The sequence below is a fragment of the Zalophus californianus genome, chromosome 9, assembly GCF_009762305.2.
Source record: "Zalophus californianus isolate mZalCal1 chromosome 9, mZalCal1.pri.v2, whole genome shotgun sequence".
In the NCBI taxonomy this organism is placed as follows: Eukaryota; Metazoa; Chordata; class Mammalia; order Carnivora; family Otariidae; genus Zalophus; species Zalophus californianus.
The window spans coordinates 119,175,845-119,184,181 of record NC_045603.1 but is presented as its reverse complement, the minus strand read 5'-3'; positions in this window follow the sequence as shown (position 1 = coordinate 119,184,181).

Here is an 8,337-nt window from a genome sequence, read left to right as displayed (position 1 = left end):
CATGTGACAATGGATTATGGAGGGAAAGTAACTATCAACCTAGGAATGTGTTCTGAACTAAACTACACCGTATCTCTTCCATCAGATTGGCACAGATTTTTAAAAATTTAACTATACAAAGTATAGGCTGTGATGTGAGGTAATCAAATCTTAGCCCTGCCGGTGGAGTGTAAATTGGTGCAACTTAGCACAATTTGGCAATAACTGGTGACACTGAAGATGTATATTCCTTGTGACTCAGCAATCTTCTCTGGGAAATGCTTCTACATATATCTACAAAAGTGTATACAAATGTGCACTCCACAGAATGATTGCAATGGCAAAAAATTAGGAACAACCTAAATATTCATGAGTAAGAGAATGGATACTGAACTTAAGACTTCCTAGCAGCTAAAATGAATGAACTTGGTGTTATACATTTAAATATTTACATTGTATGTCAAACATATCTCAGTAAAGCTAGAAAAAAATAAATGGATATAGCTTGGCTACTTTATTTATTTTTAAAGATTTTATTTATTTATTTGACAGAGAGAGAGAGAGAACACAAGCAGGTGGAGTGGCAGGCAGAGGGAGAGGGAGAAGCAGACTCCCCACTGAGCAGAGAGCCCAACTTGGGGCTGTGGGATCATGACCTGAGCCAAAGGCAGATGCTTAACCCACTGAGCCACCCAGGCGCCCCTTGGCTACTTTATTTTGAATTCAAAAAATATCACAGGAAGAGACACATTTATATAAATTAAGAACAGCGGACATAGAACAAAGCTTTCTGCCCTCCCCGTATCTGGCTGAAAGCAGGACATCACATTTCCATTTGTAAAGGTGTCGGTCTCTCCGGTACCAAAGAAGGAAAATTGCTGTTGTTGCTGGTGGTGGTGGTTTCTTTTATTTAACTTTTTTTTTTTCAGTTTTATTGGAATATAATTGACATATAACATTGTGTTAGTTTAGGGTATTCAAGATAATGAGTTGAGATATATATACTGCAAAATGATTACCACAAGTTTAGTTACCACATAGTTGCAAACCTTTTTTTCTTATGATGAGAACTTTTTAAAAATTCACTCATAGCAACTTTCAAATACACAATAGAGTATTGTTAAATATAATCACCAGTTCTGCATAGAGAACAACTCTTACTCACTGGGACTCATTCCCAGAGGAGACTCCAGACTCAGCCAGAGAAAGGATTCTGCATGACAAATCTTATGCAACAGCCCTTATCTTCCAGTATTTTCCTCATATGTTTACCTTCCCACAGCTTACCACCCCTAAGAGCCTAAATCCCTATTCCTCTGTCTTGTCACTTCTCTACAAATGTATAGTTCTTTGTTAAAATGCTGTATAAGCCCCCAGTTCTAACTCAGTTTGAGTTACTCATCACTGAGTTTCTACCAAGCATGTTAATAAACTCTGTTTTTCTCTTGTTAATCTGTCTTTTGTCAGTTTAATTTTCAGACGCCCAGCCACAGAACCTAGGAGGGAAGAGGAAAGGTTTTTTTCCTCCCTTACAATGTATATATTAAAAATACATAAAACAATCCCATATATTATTTATGGAAACATCTATATGTAATGAAAGTATAAAAAACAAGGTGGCAGGGCACCTGGGTGGCTCAGTTGGGGTTAAGTATCTGCCTTCAGCTCAGGTCATGATCTCAGGGTCCTGGGATGGAGCCCTGAGCCCAATGGGCTCCCTGCTCAGCAGGGAGTCCGCTTCTCCTTCTCCCTCTCCTGAGCACATGCGCTCTCTCTCTCTCTCTCTCAAAACAAAGATAAAATCTTAAAAAAAATAAGGTGGGAAATTCACATTTTAGTAAGGATAGTTGTTACCTTCAGGGAAGGGCAGAGGTAAATGGGATAAGAAAGCGTTGCTGTATCTCTCACATTTTATTTCTCAAAAACAAAAAGATCTAAACAAACATTAAGGCAAGTTAGCCATTAAACAGTCTCATTGGCAGGTACATGCTGTTGAATTGTACTTTTTATTTGGAAATATAATGTACACAAGAGGATAAATACGACTATTTAATGCATTTTTCCTAATATTTGGTATAGATTTTTTTCTTTCTTTTTTTCCCTTAATTTTATTTTTAAGTAATCTCTATACCCACCATGGGGCTCAAACTCACAACCCCAAGATCAAGAGTCGCATGCTCCACTGACTGAGCCAGCCAGTGACCGGGGTACAGATTTTCTTAAAATATAACTCTTCAATTAAATTTATTGATTATGTAAGTTTAATTCTCTACATTTTTACTTATTTTTAATCTATTTACTTCTAAGGTGTTTTGTCAAATTTTCTTTTATATTAAAGCAGTTCTTACATGTTTTGAAGTTACAACATTAGGTGGCTAAAGGTTAATGACTTTTGCATATTTCTGGTAAAAATCATATTTATCAATATGAAATATCTTCCTTTATTTTTTAAATACTTTTTACTTTTTCTAATTTTAATTACTTTTCGGTTAGCACACTGTTTTTTGTCCCTTCCTTCCTTTCCTTTTTTTTTTAATTTGAATAACGTTGATGTCCCTTCATTTTTAAACCATGTCATTTTTGTAACTCTTGCTAATAGAATTGCTGGATTTGCTCTCTGCTTGCCGTTCAAATGTACTTAGGTATACACTGCTACGTAAGGAACCACTCCCAAACTCAAAACAACTACCTTTTTGTCTGCTTCCTATTTCAGTGGGTCAGCACTTTGGGCTGGGTTCAGCTGGGGGGTTCTTCTACTGCTTCTGCCTGGGACATCTGATGCAGGTGTGATTATTCGGTGCCTCAACTGAGACCTCAGTCACATGTGTGGCTGTTGGTGCTGACTCTCAGCTGGACCTCTCTCCACACATGGTCTCCAGTTCTCAAGGAGGGTCGTGTGAGCCTCTTCAGTCATAGCTCTTTACCAAGAGGGTGAGATAGTGGAAGCAGCAAAGCATCGTGCATCCTGAGCTCAGAAGACCCATGACATCCCTTCTTCATCACTGTGCTGTGATGAAGTCATGAGGCCAGCCTGGATTTGGAGGGTGGAGAAGGAAATGCCACCACTTGATGGGGGAAATGGCAAAGTATCATTACAATGATACATTACAATGGGTCAGGTGGACAGGGTGTGAGGGATTATTTCACCATCCCTGCAGGCAATCTACCCTAATGTCAGACTGATCAAGTATGTGCTTTGTTTGTTTTTTTTGGTTCTAGCGGTTTGGAAATTATCTCTACTCTTGAAATGTCATAATTAAAATTGTAACCTATACATTCGATCCATTTACTCTATCCATATCTTTTCTTTCTTTATTTTTTTTAAAGTAAGCTTTATGCCCAACATGGGGCTCGAACTCACAACCCCAAGATCAAGAGTCGCACGTGCTACCGACTGAGGCAGCCAGGGGCCCCCCATCCACATCCTCTCTTAGCCTTATCCACCGTACTCTTCCCTGTGAGGCTGATCTGTATGGACCTCAGCTGGGGGCTTCCTTGCCCTCTGACTTATGATGGAGTTTGGCAAGTGGGGAGCCTTAGCAGGAGATCAGAGGAAAGGAAGGCAGTGAGGCTGGAGTATTGATTCCCCAGCTCCCTCCCTTTGTAAGTGATCATTCATGTTCCCCAGAGATGCTAGTTCTGCTTGTATCCGGGGACTGTGGGAAGGGACAAAATGCTTCTGTGTGAAGTGTACCAGCAGCTTGCCATGTAGGTGTGGTGTTTCCCTGTTTCCTGTGAGTGTTACCATTTACCTTGGGGTGCTACTTTTCTCTCAAGCCCAACACACACATTCTCTGCTCGAACCTGAGTTTAAGGCAACGTTGCCCATTGCAAAGCAAAAAAGAAGAAGACAAGGGAGGAGCTTCATTGTAAGGACTGTCCCTAATGCCATGCCTCAATTAATCATCCTCATGGTCAACTCAGGGCTCCCATCCATTTGGTCTTTGTGTTCATTGCCTCTGAACTTGATGTGCCTCTGGAATACTCCCATGTATGGCATTATGCCTACTCACCTTGAAAGGTCTGCATTCTCATCTATAGGGACCACTATAGTGCATCTTGTTTGTCAATATAGGACACTTTGAAAAAATTTAATCCAGGCTCAAAGCTTATGTTTACCCAGTGCTGTTGGTCTATCTCCATAAATTTTGTTGCTAAGTTGACTATTTTAGAAAAATGTGCGAAAGTGCCACCCTTAAACGTTTTATTATAAATGTGGCTATTTTTCTTGACTCAGAGGGTACAATACCATGAAAACTGCTTGTTCAGTTAAGTGATGATTTTGGATAAGAATTGGACAATTGCTGGAGTGCCTGGGTGGCTCAGTTGTTAAGCGTCTGCCTTCAGCTCAGGTCATGATCCCAGGGTCCTGGGATTGAGCCCTGCATTGGGCTCCCTGCTCAGCGGGATGCCTGCTTCTCCCTCTCCCACTCCCCCTGCTTGTGTTCCTGCTCTTGCTATCTCTCTTTCTGTCAAATAAATAAATAAAGTCTTAAAAAAATAAAAGAATTAGACAATTGTTGGGGTGCCTGGCTAGCTCAGTTGATGGAGCATGTGACTCGATCTCAGGGTTGTGAGTTTGAACCCCACGTTTGGTGTAGATACTACTAAAAAAAAAACAACTTAAAAAAAAGAGACAATTATTCAACTAAATTGCACAGATAGCCAGGAATTTTGCACTGTTGCTTTTATGACGTAACAGATGTATGGCCCTCGGTGGTAAATACAGGATGAGAGTTCAATATGGAAAATCATTCCAAATGGAAGGTGTGATTTGGTACAGATAGATATCCTACAATTAAATTCTTGCAAATGCACATTTTGCATTACCTTGATAATGTTTACATTGTTTAAAACAACTGAAAATCACTGACTTTCATGGGTTCCTCAAAAGTAAGTCTTTGAAATTACAAGAAATGTATATATATATTGGTCTCTGCCCTTAGTTCCTAACACAGGGCTCCTGAGATCCTTATAAATAGGGGTTCCAGGGGAATCTTTTGTTCCAATGCTTATTCTTTGACCCTGGTTCCTGGAACAGGGGACCTAAAATTCTTATAATTTCCAAAAGGATAAGAGGACTAAGGATACCTTTTTTTCTAATATTTGGTCTTTAACCCTGGTTCCTGGTCTTCATAGTATTCCTAAATCCCTTGGTATTTCCTGGGGGATAGCAGTGTCTTTTGTTCTAATGAGGTGACTCTTGGTGGGCTCCTGGATGGGGGCTGGTCACCAGAGAGCCAAACCATGATCACAAGCTTGGAATTTCCAGCCCCACCCCCCATTCTCTACAGAGGGAAGAAGGGCTGGAAATGGAGTTAATAATTGATCAGGGCTACATGATGAAGCCTTCTAAAAACCCCAATAGTATGGGGCTCAGAGAACTTCTAGGTTGGTGAACACATCTCTGTGCCAGGAGGGTGATGCAACCCAACTCCTCAGGGACAGAAGCTCCTATGCTTGGGACTCTCCCAGACCTTGCCCTATGTAGCTCTGTATCCTTCACCATATCCTTTAATAAACTGGTAAAAGTAGGAGGGCATTTCCTTGAGTTCTGTGAGCTGTTCTAGCAAATAATCAAATCCAATGACGAGAAGGCCATGGGAACCTCCAATCTGTAGTCAAGTCAGACAGAAGTTGTGGGTAACCTGGGGACCTACCACTTGTGAATGGAAAATAAAATGGGGCCAGTCTCATGGAACTGAGCCCTAGCTCTATGGGATCTGACACTATCTATGTGGAATTGGGTTAAATTGTAAAACAACCAGCTGGTGTCATGGACTTGCTTGGTGCGACCACACATGGTCAGAGGTGTTGTGAGTATAATAGTAGTGTGTGAGAGTAAAGGAGAACCACAGGAGGAAGACTCAGTTTTGCCTGAACAAAGCCCCATAAAGAGATAAATGGGTCTGTCTTCGGGTCAGGTCATGATCCCGGGGTTCTAGGATGGAGCCCCGCATCAGGCTCCCTGCTCAGCGGGAAGCCTGCTTCTCCCTCTCCCACTCCGCCTGCTTGTGTTCCCTCTCTCGCTGTGTCCCTCTCTGTCAAATAAATAAATAAAATCTTAAAAGAAAAAGATAAGTGGAATACACAGAGATTTTAGAAAACTCAAAGTAACAGTAAGGAAAAACTCCATATTCTATTATAATTTTAAGGCAATGAAAAGTAAAGTTTAGTCATACCCAATGTGGTAACATATCCTCCCACACCTAAGGAAACATCCCCTTTGACTTCTTCACAACCCAACTGGCTGTAGCCTACATGGTCTAAAATGTTTAGTTATGATAACAATTAGTATACCAAAATCCAAATCAGCTTTTTTTTTAAAATTTTATTCATGAGAGTTAGAGAGAGAGAGAGAGAGAGAGAGAGAGGCAGAGGGAGAAGCAGACTCCCCGCCTAGCAGGGAGCCCGATGTGGGACTCGATCCCAGGACCCTGGGATCATGACCTGAGCCGAAGGCAGATGCTTAACCATCTGAGCCACCCAGGCACCCCTCCAAATCAGCTTTTAATAATCTGTTAGAACTATTGTCTTTTGGGTGATCTGGAACAGTTATAGGGTAGTAATTAGAACACAGCTAGTATGCAAGCTATTTAGATTTTTTTTGTCTAAAATACTTATATTAAAAATATGACCTTTGAGAAAATTGTGAGACTCCTTCGGGTGCTTTAGTTCCTTATTTCAGATAAGAAAAAATATATTCTTTTCTTTCACATTTAGTCTTGTTTAGCAAACATTCATATATCTCTGATTTTTTTGTTCTCTCTCCCTGTATCAGTTAGCTTTTGCTGTGTAACAAACCAACCCAGAACTTAGTGGCTTCAAAAAGCAATAATTTCTTTAGCCCACAAATCTATGGATAAACATTTTGGATTGAGCTCAGCTCATGTAGTTCTGCTGGTCTTGAACTGGGCTCCTTCGTGGATCTGTGGTCAACTTCTAGGTACACTAGTAGCTAGTTATTCTTTGAGGCTCAGCTGGGATGGCTCATCTCTTGCTGGGACAACATCACTTGGCCTCATTATCCAGTAAAATATCCAGGTCTTTCCACATGGTGGTGGAAGAGTCCCCATGAGCTGCCAGAGAACAGACCCTAATGTATAAGTGCTTTTCAAGTCTCTCCTTAAGTCAGGTTTGCTAAGGTTACAATAGCCAAAGCAAGTCACAAGGCCAAGCCCAGACTCAAGGAGTGGAGAAATAGACTCCACCTCCCAATGAGAGATTCCGCAAAGTCATTTTGCAAGAATGTGGATACAGGAAGGGAAAAAATTTGTGGCTATTTTCACAATCTATCCATTCCTTAAAAGACTAACATGACATTCATGTGAGTACTATTTACCATAATGAAACACCATGTCCTCATGAATGTTTTCATTGTGAAATGAAATCGTGTTATGTTATCAGAATCTGGTTGAGTGTAAATATTGAAATGTTTTCTAATGAACTCCTTTGACATACAAATAACAATGTAATCTTTTACTGATGTGCCTTGTTAAAACAAATAAACAACACAACAACCTCAAAATGACATACAAATATTAACATTATAAAAGGTTCTTTATTTAAAAAGGTATTCTTGGATAATGTTATCCTATTAGATTAAAACAACATTCAGTTTATTTATTCATTTATATGTTACTGTAAATATTTATGTGGTATGGTGGGAAAAGCAGGGGGTAGAAGACTTGGGAGCTAATCTCAGTTTTGCCTCTAATCCTTTGCAATTTTAGGCAAATCACTTAATCTCTCGAAGGCTCAGTTTCTTCATTTATAGAATAGATGGTCTGGAAAATGAAATCCCTGCTTCATTTCAGCAATAAAATTATGGATTCTCTTTTCAGGAACACAGCTATAGTAAAAACAAAAATCAAACCCAAGTATATATAAGAATAGAAATACCAGTCTTTAGCTAGAGTCTCAATCATTGTAAATTTTTGAAAAAATTACCTTAATGTAGTTGCCTGGTTATAGATAGTAGGCTATTTTTCTTTTACTACATACACTGTGTAGTTATATTTCAATTCTATATTTAAAATATAATAAAATGAAATAATGGATCTGAAAGCCTTTTAATAAAACAATTTTAAAAAGCCTTTAAATATTGCTGAACAGAGGCGCCTGGGTGGCTCAGTTGGTTCAGCATCTGACTCTTGATTTTCGCTCAGGTCATGATCTCAGGATTATGAGATGGAGCCACTGCATCAGGCTTTGTGCTGGGCGTGGAGCCTGCTTAAGATTCTCCCTCTCTCTCGCCCTCCCCTATACTCTCTCTCTCTTTCTCTAAAATAAAATTGCTGAACAATTACACTTATGATTAGCTCAACATTAGAAAACTGGAGGAAGACATGAGCATCA